This window comes from Lampris incognitus, chromosome 5 (assembly GCF_029633865.1).
Source record: "Lampris incognitus isolate fLamInc1 chromosome 5, fLamInc1.hap2, whole genome shotgun sequence".
Classification (NCBI taxonomy): domain Eukaryota; kingdom Metazoa; phylum Chordata; class Actinopteri; order Lampriformes; family Lampridae; genus Lampris; species Lampris incognitus.
This window is the reverse complement of record NC_079215.1, coordinates 13,340,705-13,353,377: the sequence shown is the minus strand read 5'-3', so window position 1 is coordinate 13,353,377 and position 12,673 is coordinate 13,340,705. Positions and strand designations below refer to the sequence as shown.

The window sequence follows — 12,673 nt, the reverse complement described above, 5'->3', positions numbered from 1 at the left end:
AGCCAGCGACGGTGCCAAACAATATACATTATGGGAGAACACATTTGGAAGAGAGAAAAGACTCAAAAAAAGGGTGATTTTTTGGAAGAGGAAATCTAGTTAAAGAAAAGAAAAAACTACAGAATTTTTTTTTTTTAAAGTCAACAAACTCATAACCGGGTCAAACATAAAGTAAGTGGTGGCCGTGTATCCTGTGGCGGTTTAGTACGGCACAGTTTATGGTTTCAGTGGCACAGGCTTTGAGGGGAGAGCCCTGGCGTGCTTTATGTGATCTGCTCTCGAACCGCCGCTCCAGCCGGGGGGCTCCTCACAAATCTTCAGCCCGATGCCAATGATCACACTGGGGCTCTAAAAGGGGAAGGAGCTTTATACAAGAAAGTAAATACAATTTCCAACCGGGTGCTTTAAGACCCGTATGCCCCCAGCTAATGAAAACTATTAATTACTTGATTTATCTGTCGAAGAAGAAGAAGGAGAAAAAAAATGTCTGAAACGGGCTGGACGAAACTCAGAGCCTGGCTGCTGCTCATGTCTGCAGTCTGGATGTAAAGCGATCTATAGAGGGAATTTAAGGCGGCGTATAGGAGACGGGACTGGAGCAGAGCGGCGACGGGGAGAAAAATGAGCAAGCAATGGGCATTAAGCGAGACAAACCTGGGTATATACTTCCGGTGTATTCAAACGGGTGGAACAATGTGTGTACGCGAGGGTGTGCGGGTTAAGAGTGCGTGCTGGCAGCGCACAAGGGGGCTACACGGACCAGGGCTGAGCGGCACCACATTTCTCCCTGGCCACAAAGACCCCTGCCTCCGTGTTAGCGGGTGATAGTCTCCACACGCAAATGGTCACTCCATCATCCTGCCTCTCACGGCATTCACCGACCAAAATAATTATCAGGGCTGCACGTGGCACACAGCCCCTGACGCACTTGTCTCATCCTGTGTGTGTGTGTGTGTGTGTGTGTGTGTGTGTGGCAGAGGGCTTTGTAGGATGCACACAATACACCTCCATCCATCAGGGCGGTGGCCATCAGGTGGAGTAATTAGTCGCGGCATGGGGAACCACCTCTGCCAGTCATATTCATCCCACACACTGTGAGCTGGCGACAGCGGAAGTCCTAATGAAGTGGTGGGGGGGTACAGGTGGGGTGGGGGTGGGACGACAGAGGACAACTCGTCATCAATCCCCTACGAGCGCACCGTGGTAACAAGAAAGGAGATGTACATCGCTATGCAGCTCCCCATACTGCATACAGAGTGTTTTCGCAAAGGTAATAAATTATTCAGAGCTCATCCATCCTCCCGGGGCGGCTTCGGTGGAATTTACCGGGCCGCCATTCTTCAAAATAACAACAATTAAGTTTACAAAAGGCCAGCACCACGCCACGGCTCACATAAACCACTTGTGTAATTAGTAATTAGTTCATCAGTGGAGTCTGGGAGGCATCGCATTCAGTCTGCCCAGGAGTCGTCTGAGGCACTCGCTCTGATGAAAAGACGGGGAAGAAGACAGCAAGAGACAGGGGGAGAGTGAGAGCGAGAGACACCAAGAGAGAGAGAAAGAGACAGAGAGCGAGAGAGAGAGACAGAGAGCGAGAGACACTACGAGAGAGAGACTGACTGACTGACTGAGGAAGTGTTTGGTTTTAAGGAGAGGAGACACCGAGAGAGAGAGAGAGAGAGAGAGAGAGAGAGAGAGAGAGAGAGAGAGAGAGAGAGAGAGAGAGAGAGAGAGAGAGAGAGAGAGAGAGAGAGAGAGAGAGACTGACTGACTGACAGAGGAAGTGTTTGGTTTTGAGGAGAGAGTAGAGAGAGACACCGAGAGAGTGAGACAGAGATAGAGAGACAGAGATAGGCAGAGAGAGAGACAGATATAGTGAGACAGACAGAGAGAGAGAGCAAGAGAGAGACAGACAGACAGAGAAAGAGAGACAGACAGAGAGAGAGAGAGAGAGAGAGAGAGAGAGAGAGAGAGAGAGAGAGAGAGAGAGAGAGAGAGAGAGAGAGACTGACTGACAGACAGAGGGAGTGTTTGGTTTTGAGGAGTATGTTATGGTTACGTGTGTGCAGGCGTGCATGTTAAGGAGCGCGGAGGTGAGCGTGTCGAGTCCCTCCAAACCTGTTTAAGGACACCCAACTGGCCACCGATGAAACAGGCTCCGGGAGACAGGCAGTAAAGAGTAATTGCTTTTGTTTGTTGCCATCTTTTGGACACTCTTCGGGGCTCTGCAGCTGTAAATTTGCGGCGGTTGACCGACGGGGATGAGGAACGGGCGAGCTCGGCTCTCTCCTTCCGTGCGAACCCGCCATTGTTACTCTCCAATGCGCTAATTGTACAAACAAAGTAGATTATACCTTGATTTAATAAACGCAAGCCCAAAGCATCAACAGACTTGTGGAGGCGGTGGGGGGTGGAGGGGTAATATTACTGGTGGCCTCTTAAAATTTCAATGGCACCACTAAATTGTCCGTTAACATCAAAACAGAGCAGGGGTCCAAGTGGGTTTGGCATGGCGAGGTGACACGTTATATAAATGGTTTAATTGTGGGTAATGTGCCGCATGGGGGCCGGCTCAGAGTTGAGGATTAATGAAATGCTTGTTTGGAGAGAGCAGCGTTCAAGCGAGCTACGCCATCTACCGCTCCCTTACCGGGTGGTGGGGGGCAGGAGTCCGGAGGACAAGCTAGTAGCACAACATCATTCTAGATCAAATGTGTGGACAAAGAAACGCATTCAAATGCTTCTTTGGCGTGCAAACCCGGGTTATGATAAGACCATGACCATCGTTTATTCGAGTTCATCCGTTCAAACCCAGCTCGTGAGTGTGCGGCTATGACGGCGGTGATGGCGCATAGCGCCGTGGCTCCGGTTAGATCAAGACCCCCTGGTTAACTGCATATAAGACCCCCCCTGGTTAACTACTGGCGTTGTGTGTGGCTGCCACTTCTCCCTCTTGTAGCCCCCCTTCCCATCCACCCCTGTATGTCTGTGCTATGTTTATCTGTTGTCTTGTTTCACCCTGTTTATTGTAAAGCGACTCTGAGTATTAGAAAAGCACTATATAAATTATTATTATTATTATTAGCAGCAACATATTTGTGTTTGCAAGAAGGAAGCAAATTTATAGAAAATGAACTAAAAAACAAAAAAAGAATGGAATATTATTGACAAACGAGTATAAATGCCATCTTAATGTGACAGCTACTGTGTACAACGCCACTAATTAAAATACAACCGTCACCTGTCAATAAAGCCGCGTCAATATTCTAACGATTCCTGCAAAAAACAAAAACTATTATCCATCAACCACCGAGATACGCCCACAGCCAATTAAATGCCACAGAAGTCTGCTCATCATGACACGTAAGGCTGAGATTTTGTGGATTAAGGGCCAACGCGGCTCAGCCTTCCGCGGCGCCGCCACACCCGACCCACTTAAGACATGTTAATAGATTCTCTCCACAGACCGAAAGTTTGATGGCATGCCCCTTTCAACGGCGCGACTGTTCTTTGCTCGGACAAGGACAAACGATTGCCATCCATCACAACACAATCACATATACAGCATCCAGGGCAGATGCCTCGCACTTGCCCCCGTTTTCTTAAGCACCACGTTCCTCTGAGGGTCCGTGTGTGTGTGTATGAGAAATGTGACATCATATATATTTACCAGTCTAATAATAATGTCCTTAAAATGGACTTTTCTCAAAAATAACTACTGGGGATGACCGCTGATCTAAACTGTGATCAAGATGTGTTATTTATCTGTTTATTTGTTTATTTTTGGTGGCAGGAAATGTGACTGTTGCGGGGGTTTATTATTCCGAGCGTTGGAGATTATGCAAACGACATGATATGACCTTTATCACGGCGAGCAGGACACGCGGCGTGAACACGCTTTCATACATCACTTCGGAGGCACTTTGGCGCAGACAAACCGCCATTTATAACCTTTCTGCTGGATTAATTTGGGTACAGTCGGCGGGACCGCATATGCAGAGGAGATTTCTCCCTTTGCTTTTTTTTTTTTTTTTCATTAATGCCGGTTCCCACCGGCGACCCCTCAAATTGCTCAAACATTGCCTCCATCCCCGAGATCATTTTGCTTCGATTTGCATAAACCATGTGTTGAGAAGGAATGGGAGTCGCGAGGATAGATTGAGAATTTGTCATGTTGAGGACTTGTGGCTTGGGCCGCGCCGGCTCTTTGTCAAACGGTGGCAGCGATCACTTCGGCGGCACCCCTACACTTAAATTAAAACGGAGCGGGACCAAATATCGCCCCCGCTGGAAATCGTTTGGCGTGATTAAGTCTCGCTGAAGCGGCGTTTGTGCATGTGCGTCGACGCTCATCCCTCAGTCCCGCTCAAATGAAGTGCACAGAACAACGTCTTTATGCGTGTATGTTAATTCACCTCCCCTAATATTGTTTACGAGGTTTACCCAGGGTAACGCCAGGGTCACGGGGCCTGCAAATATTTCCATCTTACACACCCCAATGACTTCCCTGATGTGGTTTTTGCCTCATCCATTTCAATGATGACAGGAGCAAGTCTTTTTTTTTTTAATCAGATTCATGCAAATTTACATATGCTAAAAAATTATGGATTTGGGGTCTAACCTAATGGGGGGAGGAAAAGCTGTAAAAAAAAATCCTAAATAGTTACTGTTTTTTCTAAATTTTCTACATTCTGCTCTAAATTTTCTTGTTATTTTTGAGATAAATAAAAATAAATCTCAGCTGGTCCCGTTCGACGACACGGAAAAGAAAACGTACCCTTTTCAAGCGCACAAATTTGTACATTTACGCAGGCGGCGAGCGATGCTAAAAAGCTAAGCCGGTATAGGTTCACACACCGGGGGTGCCCTCCCCTTTCATTAAAACCACTCTTCACATGCAAGACTGCTCGTACCACTAGTACCATGACAACATAAGCACCTACCACTCCTCCCAATTAACTCCAATTTCTGCACCGGCATTGAAACAGAGCTGAGGGGGGTGGGTGGGTGGGTGGGGGGTTGATATTGCATTTTTCGAACATATCGCCAGCCTGGTGGGATCAAAGCGCTCCCGTGGGATCGGACGCAAAAAGGCCTCCCTCGGTCCAGCGCAGCCAAATGAAAAAATGCAAATGGCGCCCTAATTACCATCAGCTTAGTACCGCACAGCCTCCAATTAGCGGCAATTAAACTCGGTGTAAATTCGCCAACAAAAGGGGCCGAGGAATCGCACGCTAATGACATATCAGCTTCTGTGTGAGGTATGAGGAGAAACGCTTTTTATCAGACACTGACCAGAAATGAATGGTTGGTGGTCGGCTCTGAAAAAATACAAAAAATTTTTAAAAATTCTGTCAACCCAATAATGTTGCAGGATCGGTGCCGTGAAGTTAAAAATATGCAAGTTTGCACATAATCAAACACCGACGCGCTAAGCAACGCAATGGACAGAATATAAATAGACTTCCGATGCAACAACAACAACTCGTACCGTCTGTATTTCTGATAAAGGGTCACATTTTTCCTACGATTTTGACAACGCGCATTTGCGGTCATCTATCACAACTACTGGTGGGTAATGAGGGCGTCCACTGGCCCCGGAGTTGAATAATTCTGCCATTACTGGCCTATTCTAATAATCCTCTGACCTCTAGCTTTCAGAGCTGATCTTGAATGTCATGACAAATTCAAAGCGGTGCCTGGCTCTCTGGCGCGGCAGCCCAAAAGAAAACAAGAGCGGAGGAGCTCAAGGTCGGCGGAGATTGGGAGTTGGGAGAGGGGGGTCTGTCAGCCCAAAGTTCACATTTATAACACTTGTAAGTGACCATGTGTTACTTCAAGACCCCACATGTCAGCGACCACCTGAGGGGGTCTCAAATAAAAACTCTTTATTACATAAATTAAAAAAAAAAAAAAAAAAAACCCACAAAAAAACGCCATTCTGAGAAGACACAATTTCCGACAAACGACCATAACAGTCAAATCTAGTCGGGAGTTTACGAGGCTACCCAAAAAAAAAAAAAACGCTGGCCGCTTCACCAAACTCACAACTACAGTGCGCCTATTGTGCAGGCTACGCTACGACGTTATCTAATGGCTCCAGCGAGAGATGAACAGCTCAGCCACGTTGTCGCTCTACCCCCTCCGGTATGCACGGCTGTTGTGCGCCTTGCCCTGGTGTGATGCAAGACCGGAAGGAATGACAATCTCATCCAGCAAGGCCGTCTGCAATTCCACGAGCCCGTCCTCCCCGCTCTCGATCAAGCTGCTGCGCCCATTATACAGCACTTACAGCACAGCGTGTGTGTGTGTGTGTGTGTGAGTGTGTGTGAGTGTGTGTGTGTGTGCAGTGTAATCATTTCAAGTGCAGCACTTCCACTGCCAAGGTGATGGAGCCTCTATTACACGAAGTGAAGAAAATATAAGACAAGCTATTGAGCCAAAGTAGTTATCGCTTCAGGCTACAAAAAAAAAGAAAAGAAAAGAAGAAGAAGAAGCTAAGATTAACAAAACAACGCTACTAACTAAGCAGCCAGAAACATTACTCCACAGCGGTTCAATTTCAATTTTTAAGACTAAAAAGCTCACACACACCAAACTCTCCTGGTCTTCTCCTTTCAGGGAGTAGGTTGACTCGAGCCCAGGATGGCCGGGTGTGTGGGTGTGTGTGTGTGTCTCTGAGTGAAAACAAAGCTGGGGGTCCACGAGTGAAGGATGATCTTCCCTACTAACACGGGCGGACATCCGTACTTTATGTGTCCCCCTATTTCTGCTTTCGCTGCAGAACAAAGTGCTGGATTCTACAGATAAAGGTGTTTTTTTTTTCGTTTTTTTTTTTTTTTTTTTTGGCAAATGGTGTAAAGTGGCAAAATAAATGACCCCACTGGTCCAAGGTGTAATTACAGTGGCTGGAAAACATACCAATCTATCACGTGGAAGAGGGGGCGCTGACACGCCGCAAAGGGGTTAGTCAAAGGAGATAGCCGTTGACTAACTACTGGCTTCTGACAATCGATACTCGGCAGATATTGCACCTGGGGAGGGAGACAAAAAAGGGAAGAAAAAAAAAAGCCCTAAAAACTTCACAAATGGCTTTTCATTCAGATATTGATCAGCACCCTTTTATCGTGACCTTGCTCCCCCCCCCCCCCCAAGGCCACATACTTTCTTAAGGATATATGAAACTCATAAATCTGAGAGTTGCTTCGGAGCGGTGTTAAGCCGGGGATGTGAGCCGTGATGCAGTACGGTGTAATTGGTCTTTCCTGAGTGGATTGAAGTCCCCCCTCCCCCACCCACCCCCACCCCACTGTTTTTTTTGAACACTTGGTAACATGGACTACATTTTAGAGAGAGAGAGAGAGGAGAGAGGAGAGCGAGAGAGAGGCCACATTTCTGCAGAGACAGAGATTTTTAAGAGAGACGGATAAGCGGCCTTCATCGAAGACCCCTCCGTCACCTCTCATCTCCCTTCTAGGTGAAGCATTACGGCGACTCATCACCGCGGCGATATACATCAGTCTCCACGGAACGTACGGCTGTGCGGTGTGCGAGAACGCCCGTATGAAAACAGACACGGGGGGTTTATCAAAAATACTAGAGTCGAAATGAAGCGATCATCATACAAAAAATCCCCCCCCCTCCCCACCCCCAACTTAATTCTACCGAATCCATTAATGTTTTCTTTATCTCTCTAAATGTCCAAATTACTTTCGGCTTTCTCGCGTCCCGGCCAGCAGGGAAACACTTATCCTTGCAAACATATGGACATCATCAGCCGTTAATATGTTACGCCATGACAGTTTGTTACTGTTCCTTGCAACCCCAGCCACTGTACTGTATATACAGTGGAGGTAAATGTTATCATTAGGGCCATATTCTAATCCATATCCATAAGCCAGTCTGCACGGTAGGGCTTCACAGAGACACGTCATTTTACAGTATAATGGATGGAATACTCCTCTGTCAAACATGAACATGCTCCCTGGAGATCTAGCGAACATTCCCCCCCCCCCCCCCCAAAAATCCCAAATGTCGCAACTCTTCTGGCCCAGACACATGTCCAACTCGTATGATAAACGAGGCAGGCGGGGACGTGTACGCTTTAAACCCGTTAAGGACTCGGGCGTCGGAGATCTCCCCGCGCGATACGGAGGGCCCTTGTTTATAAAGACGGGCCTAATCGACGACTCGCCTTTCTCCGGACCGTGTGTTTACGCTACCATGTTTACGGCCGTATCCATGCAGACGGATGACTATAGCTCCAGCCTCTGTGGCTAATTGGTTTCTGAAGTAGTCAGACCTGGACTAAAGGAAGTGAGGGTCCAGTCCAGGTCTTAAAGGATGACACGGGAGGCCCCGAGACCTCCGCCGCTGACCTTGCTGTGAACACCGACTCGTGTTTGCGCCTGGGCCGCAAGTGTTGTATAAGCAATTCAAAGACATACACCCCTACCCAGGGTGTCTCCCGGCCTGCCGCCCAACGACCGCCGGGATAGGCTCCACCATCAACAATGGCTGGATGGAAGACGCACACCTTTAAAACACGGCACGACGAGGAGATCACTGACACTAAATTACGACTTAATTACGGACCGCGGCTACACTACGACAACAGCCCCGACTCTAGTAGCTTAATGTGATTCTGTATTTTTACAGCTGAAATTTGTTGTCATAATGAAAGTATTTATATTATTGCCCTCCCCCCACCCCACCCCCGGCGTATAAATAAACATTCCCACTGGTGTATCAGAAGTATACAACAGTACAAAGATGAATTAAGAAACATTGGGAACCCAAGCCCCAGTGTTTATTCTACTCCCAAATGCAGCCGGGGGATTCTGATGGGCAGATAAGACTCCAGGCTGCAGAGTCATACGTCTGACAAACAAGCACTTAGAGCTCACTCCGAAAACTGTACACACCACCACAGACAACCAGCCGTCTGCTGGGCTCAGTACACAGCTGGAGGACAGGAAGAAACTGTCCTCTTCATTTCTTTCTCCTAGACTCTGGAGATTTGACTTCTCATCTCTCCCCTCTCCCTCTCTCCCTCTCTCTAGCTTTCTTTCAGTCTTCCTGTCCCCCAACGTTGTCATGCATTTTCCGCAGGCACAGGTACTGTAAACAGTTATGTTCTTGTTTCCGATGGTTATAATCTCCATTGACGTGCCGGAGCTCCGGTTTCCTTTTTCAGCTTTCTGCTTACACAATGCCGGCGCGGCCATAATGTACAGTATGTCCGAGAGGCTCACACACAACGGCCAACGCCGAGACAATATCCAGACCTTGGCTTGAATGCAAAGCGTTCAACATGCAGAATTCGGCATCATAACTGGGATTTACTGCGAGCCGGGGGCGGACGAACACAAACAGAGATGGTCGAGTATGGTCGCTAGGGGTCCACTCACCACCGTCAACTTCCATTGCATCTTAATATGCCTCCTTGCATATTTGGGAATGACGGTGGCTCGTACTAGGGGGCATAATGCTACATCGCATCCCGGTGCAGAACTAATTAAGTCAACGGAGCAGACGACACCCAACTGAATTCCGGTACCTATGACCAAACGGGCCGGCCAGAACTAATGAGGCCTGCTACAACTACAGGACAAAGAGCAGCGCCGCTTTCAGTGGTGTCGGCGAAATTATTCACAGGAACAAAGAAGAAGAGGTGCAGGAGAACGAAGAGAATACTTTGTCCCTGTGAAGATGGGCTTACTAACGGGGTTTTTCTGATGTAAAAGGAGTGAGGTTTGTTTGGTAAATAAAAATTTAGAATTTTACTAACTGTAATTACTAGAGAACGACTGCCAGGAAAAAAAAATAAAATAAAAAAAAAATAAATGGATAAGGGTGACTCGAGAAAAACTGGAGGGAAACCAAAGCTGAAAACAACACTGTGATACTGTACTGCACCGCCGGAGATGCTGCAGACACCCTCCCTCCCATTTCATTACTGGATGGGAGGGGAACTAAACCCCTTTTCTCGTCGCAAAATGCTCAGCTCCGGCGATGCGGTGGCGAAATGACATACTACAAGATAAAATAGTAATGCTAATATCAATAGTTTGTCCATTACAGGTCAGCTAACTGTCCGGCCGAACAGTTACAAAGCTGTTCGTTTTCGATCTCACATGGCCGATCAATACGGGGGCATACTGTTTCAATTTTGCCGGCATTGATTTTCTCTATAACACCCCAACCCCGGAGCATTCGTCTTTCTGAAGGAAGGAAGATTTGATTTACTGAAGAAAAATTGGAGTGCGCATCGCAAAGATTTTTTGCCGAGCGGGAGTGTGACAAGCCAAAAGATGGATGTCCCTTGGCTGGGAATCCTCTAGCCTAAGGGTGTCCATTAGAGCACAGTAGAGCTGCAGAAAATGAGCTGCTTATAGGAGGGAGGTGGTGGTGGAGGTGTGTGTGTGTGTGTGTTGTCTGTTTTTAAGAGAAAAAACGTAGGCTGTAGTAGGAATCAAGCGGAAAGACAATACAGGAATAAAAATGATGCTGCTGATGTCATTATGAAGCGGAAAGAAGTAGAAGAGGAAGAGGAGAGAGAGAGAGAGAGAGAGAGAGAGAGAGAGAGAGAGAGAGAGAGAGAGGAGAGAGAGAGAGAGAGAGAGAGAGAGAGAGAGAGAGAGAGAGAGAGAGAGAGAGAGAGAGAGAGAGGAGAGAGAGAAGAGAGAGAGAGAGAGAGAGAGAGAGAGAGAGAGAGAGAGAGAGAGAGAGAGAGAGACCTCGGCAAATAGTAAACCATCACTAAATTCACAAAAGCAGATGCCCTCAAAACTGTCATCAACTCCACTTAATACACACACACACACACACACACAAACCGCCATGTAGTGCATCGTTTACTACAACTTCACCCCCTCGGTCAGCTGCAACCACCTTCCTTCCTGTTTCCCTCTTCTTCTCCACCTCCACTGTGAATTTCCATGGTACATTAGGTCAGCCTATTAGAATGCAATAACGGGAAGGTATGGGGGGGGGGAGCTTCTCCCCAGAGACGGAGAGTTGCCGTTCTCCATCATGTGCCCTCATCTCACCCCAACGTCCGTCTCCTCCGCCTGGGTGTCATATACATGAAAGATGATTTGTCTCCTGACCCAAATAAACACCACTGCAGCCTGAATGCTCAGTGGACCCATGCTCAAAGACACAAAATAAAAAGAAGAAGAAAACAGGGGGAGGAAAGAAAGGAAGAGAAAAAAAAAATTGACAGTCCATTTCATCTGTGGCCGTCTTGCTAGCTGCTGAAACGGGCAGGCTGTATTTGTCTTAACCAGGCAGCTAGCTGGCTGCCATGTTGGACACCTGAGTGTCAAGGCGCTGTGACAGAAATGTATGGACGAACAGGTAACAACCCTCTCTGTCTGTGTGTCTGTCTGTGGATCCATCCGTCTCTCAGCACGAGATGACAGACAAGGGCGGAGGAACGACGGACGCCTCTGACACCCGCGTGCAACACAGCCGAAGAAGAGACGGGAAAACAGGGGAGGGAGCGATGAGGAGAGAGGGGAGATGAAAAAAAAAAGAAAGAGAAAATTGGGTGTTGTGAGCAAGAAAGAGAGATGCAGAGAAAGAGAGGGAAGAAAGAGAAGAGTGAAAAAAAATAAAACGAATGAAAAAAGGGAGGAGAAAATCAGCAAGCACCTCTTTCCTCCAGAGGCCGGGGCCGCTGTAAGCTGGATATTAAGACACAAATTGCATTCAGGCAGGTCACGCGGTGTCACAAGGTATTAGACGCCTGCCGTGAGGAAACAACAATTCCCATCAGCCTGTGAGAAAATAATATTTTCATTTTCAGACCTTTTATTGAATGGAAACTTTGGGGAATTTGTTCTTTTTTCTTTCACGGAGCGAGACAGAGCGAGCTGGCTCGGATTTAACACCCAAGCAACAAAAGGTCGTAATTGTGTCTGCGGATTGTCTTTGTGTTACTGGATTTAATTTTCAGAGCAGCTAGCTAGCTAGCTAGCTAAATAAATAAATAAATAAATAAATAAATAAATTAATTGTGTGTTCATATTCTCATCCCCTCCTCATTTACCATGAGGAATGTCAAAAAAGTGTATGTGTGTGTGTGTGTGTGTGTGTGTGTGTGTGTGTGTGCACGTGCGTACAAACAGCAAGGTGTACAGTTAGTCAGTTTCTGTGATTATGAGCCATGGGTATACTTTGAAAATGTTTGAGATTGTTTCCTGTAGTCCACCCACCCTCCTTTTATTTCACATCTTCCCCCCCCCCTTTTTTTTTGTTGTTTATTTTGTTTTTGTTTTTTTCATGGGGTCTGCGGCACCAGATGTTTCTCCCGTGCCCACATGCCGTGGGCTCCGGTGCGAAGCTGCACCACCTGACCTTCGCAGTAATTGACCAAAAATATTGATGTAATGGCACAGGACTGATTGTGATTTATTAAAAGAGCGCTGCGCTCCCAGGCCCGGTGCCAGCGGCTCCCTACGCCCATCGGCAGCCATTAGGAAAACCATCAATAGCACAGCAGCATAAAGGGCCGGTAATGGGGGAGTGTCTGGCCGGGGTCCGCGGAGCACATTCTCCATAGCAAATAGCGTGCCCTTGTGCAAGTAACATGCAAAGACTAATAAAGAGAAAGGAATGGGGGGGGGGGAGACAGAAACAGCACGCGGGCAGAAGATAAAGGAAAAAT

The 12,673-nt window shown here is 47.4% G+C and overlaps 1 protein-coding gene across 1 annotated transcript in view; it reads right to left on the bottom strand.

Annotated features, from left to right (window-relative positions):
- The window catches only part of lrba (LPS responsive beige-like anchor protein), a 242,055-nt gene that overhangs the window by 82,602 nt on the left and 146,780 nt on the right, over window positions 1-12,673 (bottom strand). The gene's annotated exons all lie outside the window — the stretch shown is intronic.